Source organism: Aotus nancymaae, unplaced genomic scaffold, assembly GCF_030222135.1.
Source record: "Aotus nancymaae isolate 86718 unplaced genomic scaffold, 86718_ANA_hifiasm-v0.15.2.pri h1tg000003l, whole genome shotgun sequence".
NCBI lineage: Eukaryota > Metazoa > Chordata > Mammalia > Primates > Aotidae > Aotus > Aotus nancymaae.
The window spans coordinates 19260837-19287388 of NW_026988414.1; the positions used below are offsets into that span (position 1 = coordinate 19260837).

The 26552-nt window shown below is 37.6% G+C and overlaps 1 protein-coding gene and 1 pseudogene across 2 annotated transcripts in view; both read right to left on the reverse strand.

Moving 5' to 3' along the window:
- Window positions 1–26552, reverse strand: part of KIAA1958 (KIAA1958 ortholog) — a 180800-nt gene that overhangs the window by 144015 nt on the left and 10233 nt on the right. The gene's annotated exons all lie outside the window — the stretch shown is intronic.
- Window positions 15090–17087, reverse strand: LOC105723683 (eukaryotic translation initiation factor 2 subunit 3-like; annotated as a pseudogene).

Below are 26552 nucleotides of genomic sequence, written 5' to 3' on the forward strand. Positions count from 1 at the left end.
TTTAATCTAGGGCAAATCTAAAACCACGTATCTACTGGTTGGTACTTCCTTTATTTATTTATTATTTATTATTTTTTGAGACACTTTGTCACTCAGGTTGGAGTGCAGTGGCATGATCTCTGCTCACTGCAGCCTCAACCTCCCAGGTTCAAGCAATCTTCCCACCTCAGCTCTCCAAGTAGCTTGGACTACAGGTGCTCATCACCTCATCTGGCTAATTTTTTAATTTTTTTGTAGAGACAGGGTTTCACCATGTTGCCTAGGATGGCTGGTTGGTACTTTAAAATGAACACAATCAATTTCCAGGTAATTGAACAATCTCAGCATCCTAACAACCCCTAGCATTTGAATGTAATGCTATTTCTCAAATAAGGAATCATAAGTGCAAAAAAGAAATCCATTTCTGAGGAGTGGCTGTGAGGATGAGTGCTATGATGATACCTAGCTGTGCTGTGAGTAGAAATGACATTGCCCAGTTGTCATCACATAGCCCTGTATCTTGATAATTCAAGCCACCCACACCTATTAACTTGAGAGTACTCTCACCATCCATTCTAAAACCAATCTGGGCCATGTGGATTCAAATTTCTACTTCACCTACTGGAACCAAGAGGCAGATGCTGGATGCTAAGGTCCACACAATGAGAATGAACACCTGCTCTGATATCCTGGGCTGTTCCAAGGACCCACTAGAGACTGAGCCAAGTGAGACCTTCTCAGTTAAGAGCTTTAGAACATTTATCTTGCCCAGCTTTAGTCTCCGGGCTGGGCAAAGGGGCTAAGCTTTATGACTATAACCAAGGATGGAGCCATAAATAAGTAGATATGGTAAGTGGAAATAAGGTAATTGGTCTCAACTGGGTCAATGAGGGTCAGGACTCAAGGTCAAAGCAAGCAATGACAATGACTGAATATATCAAGCCAAGCATATCCTTGGAATGTAACCAAGGAGGAGGGAATCATGGCCCCAACAAATGCCCAGGCTAGGTGTATATGCCAGATAGATCTACATAGCACAGTGACTGGACAGATATAAAATGTGACTCAGGTGAAAGGGAAGTAGTCCCAGAGCTACTTAGAGGTGGGAGAGATATTAAACAGGACAAGGTGAGACTTGGGTGACTATTGCTGAAGTATTAGTGATAAAGCACTAAAAAAGAATAAGATCCCCTATCTTAAAACATGAAATACTAGAGGATAGCAAAGGTGGTTTACAGTTTCTTAGGAAAAAGTTCTTTAAACTGGAATTGTATGCCCAGCAGCAATCATTCAAGTGTGTGGAGAAAAACAGTTATTTAAGGACATACAAAGGCATACAGTAATCAGTCTAATGCACTTTAACAATGAGGATAATAGAGAATGTATCCTATTGTGTTTTTAAAAAACTAAATTAGAAGAAAAATTCAAGACAGATATAAAAATCAGAGTAACAATTAAACCTGAGTACATAATAATTTCAAATACCGAATATGTTATTTTCCAGTGCCTGCAGAACACTTTTCAAAAGTTATCATTCAATATACCACAGAGAATATCTCAAAATTCCAAAATGTGAAAATTATATAGGCCATATTTATGACTGAAATGCAATAAAAGTAAAAAATATCATGATAATCTAAGAGAAAATCTTTAAAAAACATTCTTCTAAATAAAATAAACTATTTAGAGGGCCTGGCATGGTAGCTCATGCCTGTAATTCTAGCTCTTTGGGAGGACAACATGGAAGGATCACTTGAATCCAGGAGTTTGAGACCAATCTGGGCAACACAGTAAGAACCTGTCTCTACAAAAAATTTTAAAAATTAGCTGGGCATGTTGGCACACACTTGTGGTCCCAACTACTCCTTAAGAGGCTGAAGTGGGAGGATCACTTAAGCCCGAAGAGTTTGCTGTTACAGTGAGCTATGATCACACCACTGCATCCCAGCCTGGGCAACAGAGCAAGGCCTGTATCTTTAAAAAAAAAAAAAAGTATAGGCTATTTAGAAATACAAGAACCGAGACATTAAAACCTAAGGAAAACAGGCAGAGCAAGGAACCCAGGAAGATGGATCATTTTACATGTCTTTATTAGAATTTTTTTTTAATTGAAAACTAAATTGTTTAAATATTAAACCCAACTAGTTTAAAACATTATAAAAGAAACAAGGAGAAAGGGCTTATAAGGTAAAGGAGAAATTAAGGAAATAGAAAACAAAACAAAGAAGATGGCATAGATTACATCATGAAAGAAAAAAAAAGATTTTAAAAAAGCATTTATTTAGCACCTCCTAACTTTCAAGTACTGCATGCCAGGTGCTAGGGATATGTTTCATATGTTGAAAAGGACCAACATATGCTGTCTTGATCCAAACCACAGATGGTCTAAAAAGGATTCCTAGAAGGAAAACTCAGGACATCAGTATTTCTAGCTTCCATTTTTATTCTTTATATTTTGACTTTGTTCTTATTGGGAACTAAAAATTAACATTTATTTGTATTCAGTATTTTCTTGATGGTCTGGATTTCCTATTTTAGAATCACTTACAGTGCATAATTACTGTGAAAAATCCATTTATTTCTCAGTTTCAACACCCTGTTCATTTCCCTGTTCCTTCATTTTCTTTTCAATCAGTGCTTCTGCTGCTTCTGCCATTCTCCTATCTACAGTTTAAGTTTGGAGATATTAATTTATACAGAATACCACAGCTCTGACTGTAAAAGTTTACCTAGGACCAATATAGCCACTCACTTGGAGAAATATAGAGTATCATGTAGATGATGGTAAAAGCATCAAGCATATGCTGTTGCTTTATCAGACACAATAAATAATGCAGAACTAATGCAATATATCAATTTCATTCAGCCTCTAGTTATTTGAGACTATACCACATTCATTATCTTATCTACAATTGAAGGTAGTACTTCTACTCGAAGCCAGTGCTAAAGACTGAATTAGATTTTGTTAGTGGTAATATGCACATTGCATGTTTATCTACCTCTATCTTTTCTATTTTTCATCTTAAGTGTTTTGGAAATGTAAAAGCAAATTAATTTGCCATCTCCTTACTACTAACCAATTTAATCAATCAAGTCCAGTGTAAAGGGACAAAGAAACTGCTTTCCCTTTGCCATTTTCCCATACACACAAAACTTAAGAACTCCTTGATCTTAATTAAGATGACATATCACCAAGGGGACTGAACTCCCTTTTTTCTATTATACTAGTTCCAATTATATAATATTGTATAATCAGGAACAAGAGACAAGGTGATGCATTTATACCAGCACTTACTGAAATACTAATTAAATGCTATAATAATGTAACAATTACATGAACATAATCTACTGGGGTCCAATTAATACCATATAGTTGCTGTTTGTTTCGTCAGAAACAAGTTGGTACAAAAATGTCTTTGAACTCTAAAAGGTACATCAGCATTTCTCACTGTTACGATTTGCTGCAATCATATGTATCTGCTGGAAATGCCCAAGAACTGAAGGATTTGGGATTTGTTTTCCTAATTAGCATGCCTATTTTGCCTCTCTACACTATGATTATTAATTCAGTAATCACTGAACACCTACGTACCAAGCACTAAGGAAGGCAAACCTATGTAAATTAATGTTCAGAAGAGACACAAGGATAATTCAAAACAACGAATTCCTAAAAGCCTAAAAGTCATCTATGTCTTTGACGAAGCTTTTGTTACTGTAAAATTATATTTAAATACTGGTGCATGTGATGTCCTGGTGATAACCATCATGTAAAAACTACATCATAAAACTTCCAATAGGATCCTGAAAACAGTTTGGGAAGCTATGAGCATAAGTTCATACATCATAAAGAAACGTCCTATTTGTCTTCAAGCTCAGATAAATATGATAATAGCATACATTAGTAAAAAACACGTTTCATAGAGCAATCCACAGAGAAATCACGAGCTAGTCTGGGCATGGTGGCTCATGTCTGTAATCCTAACACTTTGGGAGGCCAAGGGTAGGAGAACTGCTTGAGCTCAGGAGTTCAAGACCAACCTGGGTAACACAGTGAGATCTTGTCTCTTAAAAAATAAAAATAAAAAAATTAGCCAGGCATGGTGGTGCATGCCTGTAGTTCCAGCTACTTAGGAGGCTGAGGCAAGAAAACTGCTTGAGCCCAGGAGTTTGAGGCTGCAATGAGCTATGACTATGCCACTGTACTCCAGCCTGAGCAACGGAGTTGAGACCCTGTCTCTTAAAAAAATGAACTAAAAATAGCAAAGAATGAAGTTGGTTCCAAACGCCAGTGAATAATGTTTGTTTTTTTTTTAGAGCCCCAAATGTTTATTTAGTTTGTACCACCATCTGCTTAGTGAAGTGTTATATGTCCAAAGCATGTTTGTCTATTACACTTGGCTACCTTTTGTCATACTGCTCTTTCCTATTTTACTTTTTTTTAAATAACTTGGTTGGAATATAATTGAAATATAATGGATTGCACATATTTTAAATGTACAATTTGATAAGTTTTGACATGTAATAAATAGCCATGAAACCATCACCATGATTAGAAAAAACATACACATCACTCCGAAATGTTTCCTTCAGAACCTCTAATTCCTCCCCTCCACCCCCTCCCCATCTCACACCCGCTCCCAAGGCAAACACTTACCTGTTTTCCATCTCTACAAATTAGTTTGCATTTTCTAGAATTTTAAATAAATAGAATCATATGGTATCTGCTTTTTGACCTGGCTGCTTTCACCCAATGTAAGTATTTTGAGATTAATCTATATTGTCGGGTGTATCAATAGTTCATTCTTTTTATTGCTGAGAAATATGCCCTTGTATGTATATGCCAAAATTATTTTATCCGTTTACTTGCTAATAGTTATTTGGATTGTTTCCAGCTTTACAAATAAGACTGTACATATACATTCATGCACATGAAAGTCTTCATACATACACGTTTCCCTTTTTCTTTTTTTAATTAGCCTCCAACTTAGTCCTTCAAATCTTTTCATTTTTTTAAGAGGCAAGGTCTCTCTCACTGCAGCCGCAGATTCCTAGGCTCAAGTGATCCTCGTGGCTCAGCCTCCAAAGTAGCTGGAACAGCATGCATGTGGCACCACTCCCAGCTGCTTTCCTTTCTACTGGCCAAACACTTAGGGTCAGGTAGGAAGTGCAAGTTTTTAACTTTTTGAAAAGGCGAAAACTGTTTGCCAAGGTAGCTGTACCATTTTGCAGTTTCCACCAGCAGTATACAAGAATTGCAGTTACTTACTATCCTAGCCAACACCAGGTCAGACTTTTTAATTCTAGCCTTTCTAATAGATACGCAATTCACTCTGGTTTGATTTGCATTTCAATGACATCGAATATCTTATGTGCTTACTTGTCATCTGTATATCTTCTTGGATCTGTTCAAATCTTTTGCCCATCTTTTTTGAGTTCATCATGTTTTTAGTTTAGAATTTTAAGAGTTCTGTATGAAGTCTAGATACTAATCTTTTGTTGTATAATTTGCAAAATATTTTCTCCCAATGGTTTGTATTTTTATTTATTTTAATAGTGTCTTCCAAAGAGCAGAAATTCTTACATTTTCTGAAATCCAATTAATCCAATTTTACTGTTATGGAATTTTGCTGGTGTCGGTCTCTAAGAAATCGTTGCATAATCCAAGGTCACAAAGTTTTTCATCAATGTTTTATTCTAGAAATTTTACAATATTAGGTTTTATATTAATCCTATAATCCATTTTAACTTTTATATATGGTGCATGGTACAGACTGAAGTTCACTTTTTAGAAGAGCAAAAGGTTTATTGGGGAAAAAATTTTTCAAAAATAAAATGAAGTTCACTTTTTGCGTCAGGATATACAATTCTTCAAGCACCATTTGTTGAAAAGATTATCCGTTTCCCACTGAATTACCTTTTCACCTTTGTCAAATATCAAGTGACCACATACGTCTGTGAGCCTATTTCTGGACTCTCTATGATGTTCTCCTGTTCTATTTATTCTGTTAAATTAAGTTTAGCCTAAAGCTGCCTCCTTCCACATTTGGAGTTCAGTCTAAAGGTTTCTTCCTACATAGTGAACTCTAACCTAACTGGATGGGTAAACAGACTATAACCCACTCTTGTTGCAATCACTGAGTTTCAGCCAATTAAAAGCAGCCAACTTTTCAAACTATGTTCAAATAAGGCAAACAGCCACTATAACCCAAGTGGCTGTTTCTGTGCCTCACACTTCTGTTTTCTGTAAATCACTCTCCTTTTTCTGACCATAAATCTTCCACCACGTGGCTGCAGTGGAGACTCTGAATCTGTTCTGGTTTAGAGGGTCTGCTCAATTCGTAAATAATTCTTTAATCAATTAAACTCTTTTAAATTTAATTTGTCTAAGGTTTTTCCTTTAACAATTCTTATACCAGTAACACACTCTCTTGATTACTGTGACTTTATAATAAGTCATGAAGCCAGGAAATGTAAGTCCTAAAATTTAATTCTCTTTTAAATGTGCTTTGCTCTAAGACTTTAGCATTTCTGTAAGAACTTTTGAATCCATTTGCCAATTTCTACTAAAAACATTGCTGGAATATTAACTGAGATTGCATTGAAACTACAGATCAAGTTGAAGAAAACAGTCAGTCTTAATAATATTGCATCTTCTGAACAATAAATACAATATATCTCTTGACTTATTTAAGCCTTTTAAATTTATATCAGCAATGTTTTCAAGTTTTTAGTGTATACATCTTAAATGTATTTTACTAACTTGATCTCTAAATACTTAATGTTTTTGACACTATTACAAACGGTATTTTTAAATGTCAGTGTTCAATTGCTTGTTGCTAATACACAGAAATACAATTGACTTTTTTTAAAAAAAAGATGAGGTCTCACTATGTTGCCCAGGAATGTCTCAAACTCCTAGGCTCAAGTGATTCTCCTGCCTGGCCTCCCAAAGTGCTAGAACAATTAACTTTTATGTATTGAATTTCATCCTGAAACCTTCCCAAATTGATTAATTAGTTCTAGAATTTCTGGTATTTCTTCTGTAGATTCCACAAGATATTCTACATAGAAAATCACATCAGTGAATGCAGACAGTTGTACTTCTTCCTTTCTAACTTGAATTTTTTTTCCTCAATCTCAATTTTTTTCCTTTGTTTTCCTTTATTTCACTGTCTAGAAACTCCAGCACAAAGCTGAATGTTCTTGATCTTAGGGAAAAGCATTCAGTAATTCATTTACTGAGAAAAGCATTTAATAATTCATAAATTATTAAATATGAAGTTTAGCTGTAGGTTTTTCATACATGCCTTTATCAGGTTGAAAAGATCTCTTTTTTATTCCACAGTTTGCTAAGAGGTTTTTTTTTTTTTAAATCAAGAATAGACGTTTGATTTTGTCAAATTATTTTTCTTCAACTACAGCAATCAAACGATCATACAGTTTTCTTTCTTAGCCTGTTAATAAATTGTTTTTCTGGGTTTTGAATATTAAATCAAGCTTGCATTCCATAAACCTACTTGGTCATGATGTGTTTTCCTTCTTATGAATTGCTGGATTTCATTTGTTAAAATTTTGTCAGGTATTTTTACAGCTATATTCATTAAAAATATTGGTCTATACTTTTACTCATAATATCCTTGCCTGGTTATGGTGTCTATACTATATAATCAAAAGGAAAGTAATCTCTCCTCTTCAATTTCCTAGGAGAGTTTGAATATAATTAATATTATGTGTTCCTTAAATGTCTGGTAGAATTCCCTAGTGAAGCCATCTGTGTCTGCAGTTTCCTCGGTGGGAAGGTTTTCAACTACAAATTCAATTTCTATAATAGATACAGGACTACTCAGGTTTCTATTTCTTCTTGAGTGAGATTTGGTGGTTTGTGCTGTTCATTCAATTTATCCATTTTACATAAGTTGTCAAATTTACTGGCATAATGTTGACCATAAGAGTCTCTTACTAGCCTTTTAATATCTGTAGAATTCATATTGGTATTGCCTCTCATTCCTAATATTGGTAATCTGTATATCCCCTCTTAATTTTCTCATCAGTCTGGCTAGAAATCTCTATTTTTTAAATTTTTAAATTAAGCTTCTCAAAAAACCAGCTTTTGGTTTTATTTATTTCCTACTCTATTTCACTGATTTATGCTCTGATATTTCTTCCACTTTTTTTGGTGTCATTTGCTGTTTTTTCAGTATTCTGATTTCATAAGACAAAACCTGACGTCATTGAGTTTATTTGCTATAAATTTTCCCCAAAGTACTACTTTAGCTATATTCCCTCAAATTTTGATGACCTGTCCTTGCTTCTTTATGCAGCTTACATTTTATGGTATATCATTTAAAATAATCCTTTGTGCCCATTCAATTATCTCAACCCTTTTTTGCTTCAACACAATCTACTGACTGCTTTCACATCAAATTTAGACCACTAAGCTCAGATGAATTCTTAGTGTATTATACTTGTCTCCCTAATCCAGTGATTCTCAAACTTTTTTGTACAACAGAATAGCTTGTTAAAATACTGACTGTCTTCCCTCACCCCCAGAGTTTCTGATTCAGTATATATCTGGGATGGATCCCAAGAATGTGCATTTTTAACACATTCTCAGATGATATTGGTGCTACTGGTCAAAGGATAACACTTTGCTCTAATCCGTATTTACTCTCCCACTTACCTAACTGAACATCTCTTCAAATCTCCAATTCCATTTGCCTTATCCTCCCTTTCACTGAGAAAACAGAAGCAAGCAGCAAATAATTTCCAAATGCTCTCAATGCCACATCTACCTGCCTACCTCTCTTGACACCACCCCCTGCTTGATCACTCTGTTCTATCTGTAAAATCTTCCTTGCTTTTTTGCAAATGCAACAACATAGTCCCCACTTCAGGGATTTGCTGGCTGCCTGGAATGCTCTGCTCCCCAGATAGTTGCATGATTTGCTCCTTCCCAACCTTTAGATCTGCATAAGTGTCTCCTTATTAGAAAGGCCATCTGAGACTACTGCACAAAAACTGGCAAACCTCCCCTATACATGCCTGGCGCTCCCTATGCCACCTACACTGAATTACTTTTCTCCATGGCATTTATTAACACCTGACAGTTTACTTTGTGGTTTATTTGTCCATTACCTATGTTTAGCTACATGGAGACTTTGAGTAGAAGAGAGGTATGAGCAGCGAAATTCTCTGGAATTAAGCCAATTTCACGATAAGAGAAGAGACAGTATATGTAACCCATTTATCTGAGAAACCTGTGAAAGAAAAGAGAGAAACGGACAAGGAGTGGTAGGCTCAAGCAGAGATTTCTTAAGATACAAAGGCAGATCTGAAAGCACAAACACCAGGATCAGCGTAAAGAGAAATTTTAAACATGCTGAAGATTGAAAGGATGTGTGGGAAACAAGACTGCTTAAATATCTGGAAGAACTGGGCTCACAGAGATTTTTGCTTTCACTTTTAAAGTGAAAAGTTTAAAAGTGAAAGAGTTTAAAGTAAACTCTCCCTACTGAGAGTTTACTATATGCAGGGCGCAGTGGGGAAACAGTTAATGCTCAGGGTGACATCTGATTCAGTAAATCTTCACAACAACCCTATGAAGTGGGTTACCATCTAGGCCTTTTTGCACACAATCAGAGACATCCCACTGACAGATCTGCCCACTATGAATGTACCACACCAGCTTCTCCTCCCAAACAGTCTCATCTTTCCTTTCTCCTTTACCTTACTTATAACTGATCTTACAAGGTCTCCAACTCCTGAGTCTTGTGCAGTCAAAAGATCTTAGAAGCAAATCTGTGTGGAAGGGGCTGAACCACTTCCTTAAGCACTCAGGTGGTCATTAAGCTGCCTATATAGGTAATGAACCGCTTATGCTCAGAGAATCCAGATGCCACCCTGACTCACAGAAATCACCTCTGTTGACTGACTCCCCAGTGTCTTCATGTTAATTCACCCTCTGTTGAGCTCTTGGAGCTATTCCACATAACTTTTCATCACAGCAGCTTCTCCGTATCTTTTCTTCCCACTCTTCTTAGTTGCCCAATTTCACCCTCATCTCCTCTACTTTCAGCAAAAAGCCTTCATTCACCAAAAACAAGGGGGTACTCAACAGAAAATGTTTCAACCTCTCTTTCCTCCACTTCAAACTTTCACCTTATTCTCAGGAATGTTCTTTTCCTTTATGGTATCACTATTCCTGGAAATGGTGATAAAGGTATGGCTTCCTTTTCAACATCTGTAATTCCTTTTTGCCTTACCTTACTTACTATAGACTTGCACCTCCCAAACAATGGTGATAATCAGTGCCCTCATCTTGCTCCTGACTTAACCTGCAGGCCTTCAGTGTTGCCTCATTCGGACACCTTCAGTGTTTCCCCATTAAGAACGGGTCTGGCAGGAGGCTGAGGAGGGCGGATCACCTGAGGTCAGGAGGTCATGACCAGCCTGGCCAACATGGTGAAACCCCAGCTCTACTAAAAATACAAAAATTAGTTGTGTGTGGTGGCATGTGCCTGTAATCCCAGCTAATCAGGAGGCTGAGGCAGGAGAACTGCTTGAACCTGGGAGCCGGAGGTTGCAGTGAGCTGAGATCACACCATTGCGCTCCAGCCTGGGCAATAAACCAAGACTCTGCCTCAAAAAAAAAAAAAGAATGGGCCTGGCTATTGGCTTCTTAAAACGATGCTTATTTTAAATGTCCCAAGGATAGAACTTCTCTGTGATAAGCTTTCTTCATACACTATTCTGCTAACACTGACAGAAAAAACATTACATGCATCTACACTGCTCTTTTAAAAATTTTTTTACCATATGTTATCTTTTGAAGCATTTTAATCACAAGTCAGCTATTTGTTGAAATGTTTATTTTGTATCTTCTTTATCAAATAATTTTCTTTCTGAAATGACTATAAATGCAGGTTATGTTTGCTCATTTTGCAAAAGTACTATATAGGTGAATGGCCTATAAAAGTGAAAAAAAATTTAAATTGAACCATATAGTTTAACTAGTGGCCAGCAGGGCCAAATAATCTTATAAAAATCTTATTAGAAAAAAGAATTAGACAATCAGCTTTATGGTATAAACCAGGCAACAGAAAACTGATTTCAAAAATAATCCTCAGACATTTAATGATGTATATTTTTACAACATGACTTTCAGCTGTTGTTTCACCTTCCAGTTAGGCCGAATCTGATTTTAACCACCCTTCTAGCATTGTTCATATGCAGGGAGCAAATGCAATCTATTGAAGCGATGCAGTATGTGTAAAAGGGTTCCATTAAATGGTGGAATGTTTCTTGTAAATTAAAGCTCTATTGAATAATCATCTTCCATGCAAATTATCTTTCTTAGGGTGTTCCAACAATGTGCCATCATCATATGTAGCTGCTCTAATACATGCTTATTTGTAATGCTTGACATAATGAATTCTCCCTCTCTATTCCCTTAGAAATGAGAATGAGAATTTGAGCTTTTTAATTTTTCCTTGCTAGACTGCCTTTGTGAATACACCAGTAAGACACTATTTTTTCATAACATACAATGCAGAAGAATGATTTAACTAGATGCATACTAGTAGTATATTTATCTGAAAAAGCAAGTTAAATGGATTTCTGATGAACAAATGGCATGTTAATCGCTCCTTCTTCAAAAAAGTAAATTTTCTCTGGAAGATCAGAAGCTCACTCTCCTAATCCTTCTCAAGCCTTTAAGGTTTCTATTCTTAAAAGAAAGTCACATGCTAAAATGTTAATACACAAAAGAGATTGTTTGCATAATGTATCAAGAGAATCCACATACTTCCTAAAATGTATACAAAATTCTATGTCATATGTATAGATATATATTTTGAAAGAAAGGAGTTCAAAGATTTTATCCAATTCTCCGAGGAGTCAAAAACCCCCAAAAATACTTAGAATTACCAAGTAAAGCTAAAAGATACTGAATCTTGCTTATAATCACAGCACTTCAACAGGCTGAGGCAGGAGGACTGCTTGAGCCCAGGAGGTCAAGACCAGCCTAGGGAATATAATGAGACCTAATCTCTTAAAAACAAACAAACAAAAAAATAGATACGGCATCTTAGGGTTATAATTTCATCTTACAGGTATAGATGTTTGATTGATATCACAAAACACAAAAATTTCCATTCAAAAGAACCAAACTGGCCAAGCACAGTGGCTCATGCCTGTAATCCCCAGCACTTTGGGAGTACAAGTCAGAAGGATCACTTGAGGCCAGGAATTTAAAACCAGCCTGGGAACACTGTGAGACCCGATCTCTACCAAAAAAAATTAAAAAATTAACCAGGCATAGTGGCACATACCTATAATGCTAGTTACTCAGGAGACTAAGGCAAAAGAATAACTTGAACACAGGAGTTCAAGGTTACAGTAAGCAGTGACCACACCACTGCAATCCACCCTGGAAAGAGAGTAAGACATTGTCTCTTAAAATGAAGAAAAAAAAAAAAAAAAGAAAGAAAGAAAAACCTAAAATATTCAGTCAATTCCACACATCTTTTCTAAATTTTTTTTTTTTTTTTTTTTTTTTTTTTTTTTTTTTTTTTAGAAATGGAGTCTCACTCTTGTCACCAGGCTGGAGAGCAGTGGCGCAATCTCGGCTCACTGCAAACTCTGCCTCCCAGGTTCGAGCAATTCTCCTGCCTCAGCCTCCTGAGTAGGTGGAACTACAGACACGCGCCACCATGCCCAGCTAATTTTTGTATTTTTAGTAGAGACGGGGTTTCAGCATGTTGGCCAGGATGGTCTCAATCTCTTGACCTCATGATCCACCCATCTCGGCCTCCCAAAGTGCTGGGATTATAGGCATGAGCCACCGTGCTTGGCCTCTTTTCTAAACATTCTTATGTACATATGATATATCAACCTCCCTGAAAAGAATTATTGGCAAAGGATACAGGTGCTATTTGAGAGTCATATGCCACTCCTTGGACCAGAGCCTAGCGCATCAGCAGAGAGCTGGGAAAGAAAGGCAATTCAGTGTCACAATTTCATGCTTCATCAGGGTCTCTGTAAATGTATAGCCTCCTTCCCTCTACCCACAAATAATTCTAAAAGTCCTTAGGTTAACTATAAACTAAATCATACATAGTGAATTCACTTAAAAAAATTTTCTCAGAGGTCTAATGCAATGGCCTAGGAATATTCCAAGTGACGTTCAAGTTCAATTATATACCACAATTGCTACAATAGCAATGACCACTGAGTATGTAAGTACCTGAGTCCCATTATGAACTCACTACCAAAACCACCACACTTCTAGTTAAGCACAATCTCAGGTTCTATTCAGAATTAATGTGCCCACAGAAACCCAAAATTACAACCCATGATCCTGCAAAAAAGGCAGAAAGTTCCTAATAAAGCTAGTGTGGCAGAAACACTGCAGACTCTATCTGCATTTATCTGGCTGTGTTCACAAAAAAAAAAAAAAAAAAAAACCAAGTAGTCACAAACACATATAAACACATAACACATCAGGAACACACTACACATTTAAAATTATCCTTAATTACCATGAAGAAAAACAATCTAACATTTGTTTTCACAAGTTGTCACAGTACTCTATAGGTTAAATTTCGTTTTTCTCCATACTTCAGATTTTACCAAAAGCTTTGCCCTATAGTTCAAAAATTACTTTAGAGAAACACAAAAATTTGTTCATTCTTAATTATATTCATTATATGAGTTCATCGGTCTTCTGCCTCTTTGATATTAAGGGACACTCAAATGCTAGAATTTGGTGACACATTTGAAAGGAAAGGGGTACATACTCACTCATCGTTCTATTTGCTCCCCCTTCACCGCTGTTTGTCAGTTTAAATTGAACTTTTTATTGCCCTGACCTATATACTCACAAAGCAAAGTTCTTGCCTGCTCCAGTAAATAAGCAATCTTTCCTACAGCTGCCTAGATCCCATGCTTTGCCTTTCATCATGCATCCTGTCTCACCTTTCATCACCTAACCACTCACACTGTTTACCTAAATCAGGGTCTTTCTCTGAATGAAATAAAAGTAAACATCCTTTTCAACAAAAGTTGATAACCATCTGTGAAGGGCTACAACAACATACAATTTGAAACCACTATGCTAATTAAAATTATTAGTTTTAAAATGTTTTTTCTTTTTTTGATGTTTGATGTAGAATTGTTTTGTGTTCCTCATGCTACAACACAACCTTCAAAGTCAGCCAAGTATATAACATTAATATGCATCCTCAAAACATCAACTTAGATAACCCATAGCTAGAGGTTCTCAACTTCTACAATACAACTTCAACATTCAAAAGAGAACAATATGCTTCAAATCACATCTCAATGCAAATTTAAGCAAAGCAAAGCAAACCGTATTATCAGACTATCAAAACTCAGTGAGATTCCATAATTTAACATACCTACTTCTCAACTCTCTAAATTTCTCAACACTGAAGAGAGCTGTTAAAAATACCAATGCCTGAATTCTACTCCAAGCTAATTAAATCACAACAATTAAACCAGAATCTCTGTGGGGCATCTTGACTCAGTTATTGCTTTCTAACATCTTTTACTTCTTGGCCTTTTGGAATGTCAAAAATTAGTAATATTACAATGTGTGTTATGATCATAATGTAATAGTTAAAAAAGAACATAAAATGAAGGCCTAGAAAGATCTTTGTTACTCATCTAGAATTATTTGGTATAACAGTATTTTCCAATGGAGGAAGACTATTGGATTTCAGGCATAAAACAATGCAGAAAAAATTTCAAGCCATCACAAGGAAAGAAAGATGACTTCTGACTCTGGTTTCCTGTGTTTCAGGCCAGGAAGAGCAAGAGAAAAAAAAGATTTGTCCATAGGAACAATTTCTAAAATCTCTAAAGAACAATTTGATTTGAACCCATTAATTTCCTTTTCATGCAAAATTTCAAAGATAAAGCAATATAAAATATGGGGCCAAAGAAAAGGGAGAAGGTCTTCAGGGAGAATCTGTCTCTTTAAGTTTTCATTGGTACAACAGTCCATCAGCTTGGAGCTATCCAAAGAGGAATCATGAAAATGAAACTTTATTTCAGACAGGTTCAGTGGTATAAATATATATATATGTGTGTGTGTGTGTGTGCTAAAGCAAAGGCTGGTTGTAGCAAAAATTCATCTCAAACTGTATGATATGGGTGGGGCAAGGTGGCTTACGCCTGTAATCCCAGCACTTTGGGAGGCCAAGGTGGGGTGATCATCCTGAGGTCAGTAGAGACCAGCCTGGCCAACATGTCAAAACCCTGTCTCTCCTAAAAATACAAAAATCAGCCAGGTGTGGTGGCACACACCTGTAATCTCAGCTACTTCAAAGGCTGAAGCAGGAGAACTGCTTGAACCCAGAAGGCAGAGGTTGCAGATCAGGCCACTGCCCTCCATCCTGGCTGACAAAGCCAGACTCAAAAACAAAACAAAACAAGACATACAGAACAAAACTGCATGATATATACTTGTGACATTATATGGGAATGCTTCTGTCAAAATATAGATTCAATCCAACATCACACCAACTTTTATATTAATTTCATTCCCTAAGTTTTCATAACCAAAAACATGAGAATAATCTTACAGCTATCTACTAAGGTAACAAACTGTAAATAAATTCCCCAATATTGCTTTGAAAATAAAGTCCTTGGTTGTTAAGAGAAATTCCAACTTCCAACTCCATCCAAATGTATTATTTAACTGGTGTTCGTCAGTTGGCTTGATTATCACTCTTCTTATCTGACCCCAACCAATTAAACGCCAGTGTTTTTCAACTCTTCGGCTAAGGGCAATTTTTTCTCCTACCTCTGTGCACACTGGATTGGTCGAAACAATTTTACCCAAATCGGCCTTGACAGCACTAACTCTCCCTCCTGTTGAAAGGGACCCTATGTTCACCATGAGTACTTCATTCTTAGACAGCTTTTGCACCTTTGCTGCTTTCTTGTCTCCTTCAGTGCGTACACCTAGAAGCTGTCTAAGCAGGAAATAGGAAATTTCCAATTCTGTGAATATCTCAGGTAAGGCTCCGACGGCACCAAGTAACTGCCCCACCATTCTGTCAGCCCGGCACAAAGTGGGGTCAATTTTTGTTCCAACTCCAATAAGACCGCCTGGAGCAGTATATTGCAGATCATTATGCTCTGCAAAAAGTGATACCATTTTGGAAAAGACTGGTTTACACATGAGTTTTCCTTCACTATCCTTGGAAACAGTACCAGGTCTTCCTTCTATCTCCTGGCCCATCTTTAATACTCCTTTTAGGATACTATCACCAGCTACACCCCCCGCTTAAGGTCATCAACTTCACAGCCAGGTTTGTTGACATCAAAAGATCTAATAACAATAATGCGGGGCTCTGAAGTAAAGTCTCTTGGGGATACTGGAATTTTCTTCACTATGTACTCACAAACAACTTCAATATTTATTTCAGCTGAGCCGAAATCGGAATAATGGGAGCTCCCTCTGCTACTGTACCTTGGACAAAAGCAAGGATCTGCTCGTATTGGGCTTTGGTCTGACTTTCTTTTACCAAATCAATTTTATTTTGTAGAATCAAAATATGCTTCAGTTTCATGATTTCTATAGCACCTAGGTGTTCAGATGTCTGAGGCTGAGGGCAAGATTCATTACCAACTATCAACAGAAGAGCTGCATCCATCACCGCTGTACCATTCAGCATTAGCAGTCATCAAAATATCGTGGCCAGGACAGTCAACAAAGGAAACATGTCTGACTAATTTGAAGTTCCCTTTGGTCCCTGGAATATCTGTAGGAAACTCATCAGGTGTACTGCTCCCACAAGATCTATAACATTCTGGCCGAGGGCAACTTGGGTCATCAAGTTTATAAATCTTAGCACTGGCATATCCAAGCTTGATGGTAGTATTTCTTTCTAGTTCATTTTTGAACCTGACAGTGTGAACTCCAGATATAGCTTTCACAACTGTGGATTTCCCATGAGCTACATGACCAATTGTACGTGGCTTGTCTGATGATAAATTCGTGTGAAAGTGGCGTCAACTTGGTAACATCCAAGATTGTAAGATGCGGCTGTCCCAGTCACTCCAGCTTCTCCTCCCGCCATCTTGCCAAGAGAGGAAGGAAACTGCCCCGGCTGCCACGTGATCGGCTGCAGGGGTCCTAGTGTGGGGCGAGGAAACCAAGGCGGGAAGGCCGACTAGGGGCTCAGGGTGGCCAGTGCAACAGCGGCCTCACTGCTTGGACTTCTCTCTGCTTGAATCTGCACAGTGCCTGTCGGTAGGCTTACTGGAAAACATGGTGCAAACTTGCGGGAGCTATTAGTTGCAGACCTGGTAGATATTTGTGCAGGCAATACTGAGGGCAGCCATCATACCCCTCCCCAGTGCGAGCCGGGTGATGCAACCCGGCTCGCGCGCCAGCCAGGGAGAGACCATTTCCGCTTCCTGTGGAGTTTCCCAAAACCTCAAAATGTTCTTAATAAATTGCTACATTGCCTGCAAAGTCAAAATAGAGACATATATAGACTTTACACCATACAATTCAAGGATTTGTTAAGCTCAACTTTCTCTGCTATCTAGTGTTCAAATACACTCTCTTCCTTAGCCTCAGTAATAATATAACCTATGTGCCTGCACTCTACCCACATGAATTCATCTAATCCTCACAACAACCCCATGAGCCATATACTTAGTATTATACTCATTTTGTAAATGCAGAAACTAAAGCATTGAGAGCTTATGTACTAATAAGGGCCAGAAACAGTATTCAAAACCAGGCAGCCTGAGTCCAAAGTCTGGTCTTAACCAGGGTGCTAGCCTAAAGAACTCATTATTGGACGGATAAAATCATGTCATTTTCAGCAACACGGATGAAACTGTTAGTCATTATCTTAAGTAAAATAAGCCAGGCACACACACACACAAAAAAAAGTATCACATATTCTCACACGCAAAAGCTAAAAAATTTGACCGCATGGAGGTGGAAAATGGGAACATTTTGGGAAAGGTGAGTCAGGGGGATCAATGGGAGACTGAAAAGAAATGGGTTAAAGGGTACAAACACAGAGTAAGATAGAAGGAATAAATTCAATGTTAGATGGCAGAGTAGGGTGACTATCTTCAACAAAAATGTCTTACTCCAATGACAGACATGCTAAATACCCTGACTTGATCACTACACCGTATACATATGTAACAAAATTTTGCATGTACCTCATAAATTTGTACAAATAATATATATATATCTACATACACACACACACACACACACACATATATATAAAAGATTTCAAATCAAAATCACAATGAGATACCATCTCACACCAGTTAGAATGGTGATCACTAAAAAAAGTCAGGAGACAACAGATGCTGGAGAGGACATGGAGAAACAGAAACGCTTTTACACTGTTGGTAGGAGGGTAAACTAGTTCAACTATTGTGGATGACAGTGTGGTGATTCCTCAAGGATCTAGAACTAGAGATATCATTTGATCCAGCAATCCCATTACTGGGTATATACCCAAAGGAGTATAAATCATTCTATTATAAAGATACATGCACACGTTATCTTTATTGTGGCACTGTTCACAATAGCAAAGACTTGGAACCAACCCAAATGCCTATCAATGATAGACTGGATAAAGAAAATGTGGAGGTCAGATGCAGTGGCTCACATCTGTAATCCCAGCACTTTGGGAGGCCAAGGCGGGTATGGATCAAAAGGTCAGAAGTTCAAGACCAGCCTGGCCAACATAGTGAAACCCTGTCTCTACTAAAAACACAAAAATTAGCTGAGCATGGTGGTGCGTGCCTGTAATCCCAGCTACTCGGGAGGCTGAGGTAGGAGAATTGCTTGAGCTGGGACCTGAGAGGCCGAGATTGCAGTGAGCCGAGATCATGCCACTGCACTCCAGCCTGGGTGACGGCATGAGACTCGGTCTCAAAAAAAAAAAAAAGAAAAAGAAAAAGAAAAAGAAAAAAGATAATCTCTACAGTTCCGTCTGGTTCAAACACTGAAAGATTAACACATAATTTAAAACCAACAACTCCTCAGATGATTTAAGACACTGTTACCCACCATCGATAAGGTCAGGTTACAATCAACTTGGGGAAGATCTAAAGTACAATCACCTTGGGAAAAATCTAAAGGTATTCAAAGACAGAAATATGCAAAATGCTTCCAATTGTTAATTATGCTTTTTATTACAAAATATAGCCAAATTATAGAAAGTATGGCAAATATATATAATAACCCCAGCACATTAACACTGTTAGCATTTTAGGGTATTTTCTTCCAATCTTTTCCTGATGAACAGCTTTGCATGATAGTCATGATCAGGGAGGGAGGGAAAATGGAAGGGAAAAAAATCATTCTTTTTTTCCTACTTGAACAATTTTTAATAGGGATTTTTCATTTTGCCACCAGGTTCTACATGATCTGCCCTACCCAGTACCACCAGCAATTACCTGTCCAAACTCTTGCAACTCTCTTCCCTTGCAGCTCTCCCCTCCTTCGCTGTAGTGCAGTCCTTGACATTTTTTTGTTTTTTTTTTTTTGAGACAGGGTCTCACTCTGTTGCCCAGGCTGGAGTGCAGTGGTATGAACAGAGCTCACTGCAGCCTCAGCCTCCCTAGTAGCTGGCGCTACAGGTATGCACCACCACACTTGGCTAATCTTTTAAATTTTTTTGTAGAGAAGGGGTCTTGTTTCCCAGCTGGTCTCAAACTCCTGGGTTTAAGTGATCCTCCCACCTCGGCCTTCCAAAGTGCTGGGATCAAAAGAGTGAGCTACCGTGACCAGCCAGCCCTTGAAAATTCTTGTTCCTAGAACATATCAAAGCACATTTGCAACTGACCCTTTGTACTTGCCATTCCCTTTGCCTCAAATGCTCTTCCTCCAGATACCTGCATGGCAATCCCTCTCACTTATTTGAAGTTCTTACTCAAAAGTCATTTTCTCTGAGAGATATTCCTTGGCAATCCTAATCTAAAATGTCAAGACCTTGCCCTGAAATATTTCATATCCCCCTTCCCTGCTTTTTTTCTTCCTTCTAAGCACTTATCCCTTATATGTTATTTTACTTATTTATTTTGTTTCTTCTCTACTTCCCCTACTAAAATTTAAACTCGGTAAGGGCAAGTATTTTGTTTTTACCGATTTCCTAGCATCTAGAAAAGTACCTAATACATGGTAAATGCCTATTAAACATTTGTTGGTTAAACGGTCTCTATAATCATCATTGTAAATAGCTAGATCCAGTTTTATCGAGGATTTGCCAATAATTCCCCTATTGATGGACATATCAGTTATTGTCAATCTTTTACTATTCTGAATAATGCTCTAATGCAGGAGTCACCAAAGTTTTTTCTGGAGTGAGTCAGTAAATATTTTCTGCTTTGCAGGATCTCTACCATAACTACTCAGTTCTGCCGCTGCAGCACAAAAGCAGCCACAGACAACAACAAATGGTGTGAGGTTGCAGCAGACCAAATTTAGACTGCTTCACTGAATGTTTTTGTGCGTGTACCTCTATCTTTTCAATTAGTACAATTACTAGATAAACTGGTTATGAATATATTTATGGCTCTTAATATATTGACAAATTGCTTTTCAAAATGACAATCATGGAAAGTAGGCAACTGGAACATTTACACATGGCTCCTGTGAGTATAAACTGATACAGTTACTTTGGAAAATACATTAAAGCTCAGCATATATACCCTATGACTCAGCAATCTGTCAGGATATTTTGTTTCAGAAGGATTGTGTTAGATACTGGGAGAAACACAAGGAGTAAATAATGTCTTGTTTATTATCTGAGTACTAGTCACATGTACTCAATTTGTAATAGTTAATCAACTACACACATTGATATGTTCATGTTTTGTAAGTCTACTGTACTTCAAAGTTTTGTAAGAAAACAAGGATACCATATTCCCATCAGCAATACATATGAGAATAACTTCCTCCCCTCTTCCTTTCTACTCACCAGAAATGGGTATTATTTCACTTTATATTTTTGCTAATTTGATAGTGTTTAAAAAAAGCTTCTGAATTGCCATAGTATTTGTGTGAGATTACCAAGGAGGCTGAACATTTCTCTTCTATAAATTGCTCTTCATTTTATCTACTATTCATTAGGGGTTTTTTTTGTAAATTGTGAAAACAAAACAATACAATGTCATAAAGACATAAACTCTGTATCATATTGCTGCCTTTTTGTTTTTTCAACAAAGAGTGATTTTCACTAGGGCCTGCTGCATGTGAGCCCCCATGCTGGACCCACTAAAGAACAGTTATTAGAAGTCATAGACGGGAGTCAGGGGTCTAGCACTAGGGTTTCAAATCTTGGCTCTTCTGTGCCGTCTGCTGTACCTCATGCCCTTCCTGTCTCTCTATGCCACAGTTTTCTCTGCCTGAAATGCTTGGCTACCAGCTCTGCAAGGTGTTGGTTCCTCTACTTTTTAAATGTGAAATGGAAGATTTTCTTCTGAGACCAATGGAGGACTTGATTGAAAGAGGTCTTCCTCGTTATTCTCCATTGCAGTCCCGGTTGGCTGCCTTCTTGGCAGTGTTCTCACTTCTCAACTTGGTTTCATTATGTTTTTTTCAACAGACAGTATCTTGCTCTGTTGCCCAGTCTGGAGTGCAGTGGCACCATTATAGCTCACCAAGGCCTTGAACTCCTGGGCTCATGTGATCTTTCCACTTCAGCCTCCCAAGTAGCTAGGAATACAGGCATGACCCATCAGGTCTGATTAATTTTTTTTTTTTTTTTTTTTTGGTAGAGACAAGGGTCTTGCTTTGTTGCCCAGGCTGGTCTCAAACTTCTCACCTCAAACAGTCCTCTCACCCTAGCCTCCCAAAGTATGCTCTTTCCTTTTCAATTTCATTATTTTATTTAAAAAATAAAGTTTTTTGAGTTTTTTTATTTTGAAGACCAGGCCTTGCACTGTCACCCAGACTGGAGTACAGAGGCACGATCACAGTTCACTGCAGCCTCAACTACCCAGGCTGAAGAGATCCTCCCACTTCATCCTCCCATCTCAGCCTACTGAGTAGCTGGGATCACAGGTGCATGCAACCATGCCGGGCTAATTTTTTTTTTTTTTTTAAGAGATGGGGTCTCCCTTTGTGGCCCAGGCTGGTCTTGAACTCCTGGGATCAAGCAATCCTCCAGCTTCAGCCTTCCAAAATACTGGGATTACAGGTATGAGTCACCAACCCCAGACAAGTTTAAACTTTCACATGGCCAAACCAACTGACCTTTTTTTCTGTGTAGCGTTTTTCTCAAAAATATTATCTAGAACTACATTCTTTTATATTCAACAGGAATATTGTTTATTATGTAATGTGCAAGGACATGCTTATTTATGAGGCCAATAATATGTTCTTAGATGACTAAATAATCATAAAATATCTATTTGATGATTAATAGGAAAGCATCAAATAAAAATGATACTAGACTGACCATGGTACCTCATGCCCATAATCCCAGCATTTTGGGAGGCCAAGACTGAAGAACTCCTTGAGCCCAGCTGTTCAAGACCAGCCTGGGCAACATAGTGAAACCTTATCTCTACAAAAAAACAATAATGATAATAAGATTAATCAATAGGATAAATTTTGACCCCAAAAGTGATTTTTAAAGCCAGGCGCGGTGGCTCATGCCTGTAATCCCAGCAGTTTGGGAGGCCAAGACAGGCAGATCGCTTGAGGTCAGGAGTTTGAGACAAGCCTGGCCAACATGCCGAAATCCCATCTCTCCTAAAAATGAAAAAATTAGCTGGGCATGGTGGCGCACACCTGTAATCCCAACTACTCAGGAGGCTTAGGCACGAGAATCGCTTGAACCAGGAGGTGGATGCTGCAGTGAGCTGAGATGACACCACTGCACTCCAGGCTAGGAGACAGAATGAGAGACTGTCTCAAAAATAATAATAAATACTAATAACTTTAATAGGAAAACCCCTAAGCTTCTGAGGCAATCACTTCATTAATGGAAAGTGCAGATTTTATACCTTATCACAGTGTATAAACATATCATCAGAAAAATGTATATAAGGAATATAGTTTGGGTTAAGACTTTTATCTACCAGAAAGTAGCCAGCCAGTTGGCCAAAAAACAATGTAAGACTATATACATATCAAGAAGATATTCATATTCCAAATATATTCATAATCAAAATATATCATAGGCAGATTAATATATACTTTTCAATGGATATATTCATATTCATTAATAATATTCAAAAGAAAATATTTCTAAGACTACACTATGGTATGACCCACAACTTTTAAAGCAGAACATTCCATAAAATGTTGCTGTGAGGTAGAATGGGAATACCTTCAGCTAAAATTTCACAGAAATCTCCAAAGGTTATTTATTATGGAAAACAGCATGGAAGTTTCTCAAAAAACTAAAAACAGAACTACCATACTAACCCAGCGATTCCACTACTGTGTATTTATCCAAAGAAAAGAAAACCAGTGTATCAAATAAATCAGTGTATCAAAGAGATTATCTGTACCATCATGTTTATTGTAGCACTTTCACAACAGCTAAGACATGGAATCAAACCAAATGTCCATCAACCAATGCATGGATAAAGAAAATGTGGTATATATACCCAATTGAATACTATTCAACCATAAAAAGGAAAGAAATCCCACCATTTGCTGCAACATGGATAAGCCTGGAGGACATCATGTTAAACGAAGTCAGGCACAGAAAGATAAATGCCACATGTTCTCACTCATGTGGGAGATAAAATAAAAAACTTTTGAGATCATGGAAGTAGAGAGTAGAACCGCGTGTATTAGCGGCTGAGAAGAGTAGGGGAAAGATGTGGATAGGGGTTAGTTAACAGATACAAAATTACAGCTAGATAGGAATAAGCTCTGGTGTTCTGCAGCACTGTAGGAAGAATACAGTTAACCATTATTTAATTGTATATTTTCAAAGGGCCAGAAGAGAGGATTTTGAATGTTCCCAGCACAAAGAAATGATAAAATGTTTGAGGTGATAGACATGCTAATTACCCTGATTTGATCATTATACATTGTATACAAATATTGAAATAGTACTATGTATTCCAAAAACATGTAGAATCATTATGTCTCAACTAAAAATAAAAGGGAGAATATTCACTCCACTCTACACATAAGATTTATGCATTTTACGTAAGTTGTATCAAAATAAAAGAAACTTTAAAAGAATTTTCAGGCCGGGCGCGGTGGCTCACGCCTGTAATCCCAGCACTTTGGGAGGCCGAGGAGGGTGGATCACGAGGTCAAGAGATCGAGACCATCCTGGTCAACATGGTGAAACCCCGTCTCTACTAAAAATACAAAAAATTAGCTGGGCATGGTGGCGCGTGCCTGTAATCCCAGTTACTCAGGAGGCTGAGGCAGGAGAATTGCCTGAACCCAGGAGGTGGAGGTTGCAGTGAGCCGAGATTGCGCCATTGCACTCCAGCCTGGGTAACGAGCAAAACTCCGTCTCAAAAAAAAAAAAAGATTTTCAAAGGCTGTTTAAACAAGATTTTGGTAAATCCATCAATTTTATGGATTTCTAAGTTGGGCTGATTGATCCTTCCTTGAATTGGCTATAGAAAACTGGTCTAAAGTTATTGCAAAACTTCAGAGCTGAAAAACTTAAGTGAATTTTCCAGGGAGAGAAAAAACAATATTGAAAATTTCTCCATATCTGCTTGGGTTCATCCAGATGCCAGAGAAGGATTCCTTAGGCAGATTTCTAAAAACAACTGAACTGCCACCTTTACTTAAACTATGTTTAAAGAACATTTTCACTAAAAATGATTTTAATCTTCAGTTTTCTCTGGGAGATAAACTTTGGTTATATGGTAAATTCACTAATGAAGAACTCCTTGTTTTCAGAAGATGTCAGATAAACAAAGTCAATAACTGAACCAGAACTGTCATGAAAATGTTAACAACCTTAGTCATTTAGAAAAGAAACTTTGTGAAACAAATATATATTGGCTTATCACTATAAATCAGATACAGTAGAAAAGTTATTACTAATCAGATTATTGCATAGCTTACCCTTTCTTGCCTAATCAGGTATTTGTTCTCTTGGATTAATAGGAAAATAAGTCTTCCAATATAACAACAACAAAAAAAAACTACTTAAAAATAAATCAAAGACTTCTAAGCAAGCAAGACAACAGATACTGAGTTTTGGACTCTCCTCAAATCCAACCATACAAATATGTTAGAAATGCTGGGGGGCAACGGAGAGGCTAGTAGAAACAGAAACCTAAAAAGGTGATAGAACTGTATTGAATCTAGCACATAGTGAGTACCACTGAAACTGGAAGTCTGAATGAGAGTGGTGGAGTTTACCAACATCAGTGTATTCGTTTGCTAGGGCTGCCATAATAAAATACTACAGACTGGGTACCTGAAACAACAGAAGTTTATTTTCCTGACAATTCCAGAGACTAGAATTCTAAGATCAAAGTGTTGGCGGGCTTGGTTTCTTTTGAAGCCTCTCTCCTTGGCTTGCAGATGGCCCCCTCCTTGCTGTTTCCTTCACAGAGTTTTTCCCCTATGTGCATGGCCCTAATGTCTCTTTTTATGTACAAATTTCCTCTTATAAGACACCACCAGACTGGAGTATAGTAGGGCTCACTCCAGCAACCTTATCCTAACTTAACCACCTTTTTAAATGCCCTAGCTTCCAAATACAGTTACATCAGGTACTGGAGGGTTGGGGCTTCAACATATGAATTTGCAGAGATACCACTCAGCCCATAAACCGTCAATATTCTGGTTGTAATATTACAAATATAATTTTGTAAAATGTTACCACTGGGGGAAACTAAGCAAAGTATGCAAAGAACCTCTCTGTATTTTATCTTACAAATGCAAGTGAATCTACAATTATCTCCACGGAGAAAATAAAAACACCCACAGAGGGGAGGATAACAAAATAGGTGGACAAGAGCAAAGACAGAATGTTCAACAATATCAGATGATAGGACAGCTCCATGGACACCAGGTAAGTATGCAGGGCTGTAACACCCACAAAAATAGAACCTACAGAGAATAAGGAACTAGGTAGATGAAGGGAGGAAAAAGAGAGTTCTAGTGATTCTAAAAGCTGGGAAAGAAGAAATTACCATCAAAAAGAGAAGACCCCTTTTAAGTGAAATTGTATCTAAGAACAACCAGTGAAGTTTCTGAGTTTCTGGGGGAGAATGCAAAACCACAAGGACTTAAGAGGCTTCAGGAAGAACACCGTGGACTAGAATCCAAATCAAACAAAGCAGCATGAGCAGGAATAAAGGAAAGAGATACCCAAAGGAGGTTAATCTCAGAATACTACAGAGGAGGCCACATCAAGAAGCCACATTTTTTCCTTTATGTTGAAGTATACACCCAGAAAAAGGCAGCAGTAAGTGAACTTGCTGATACCACAATTTCACAAACAGAACTCATTTATGTAACCAGTAACCAGTTCAAGAAACAGAACCTTTCCAGCAGCCTCTACTTTCTCTGTTCTAGTCAACACTCCCCCAAGAGCAGTCCCTATTCTGGCTTC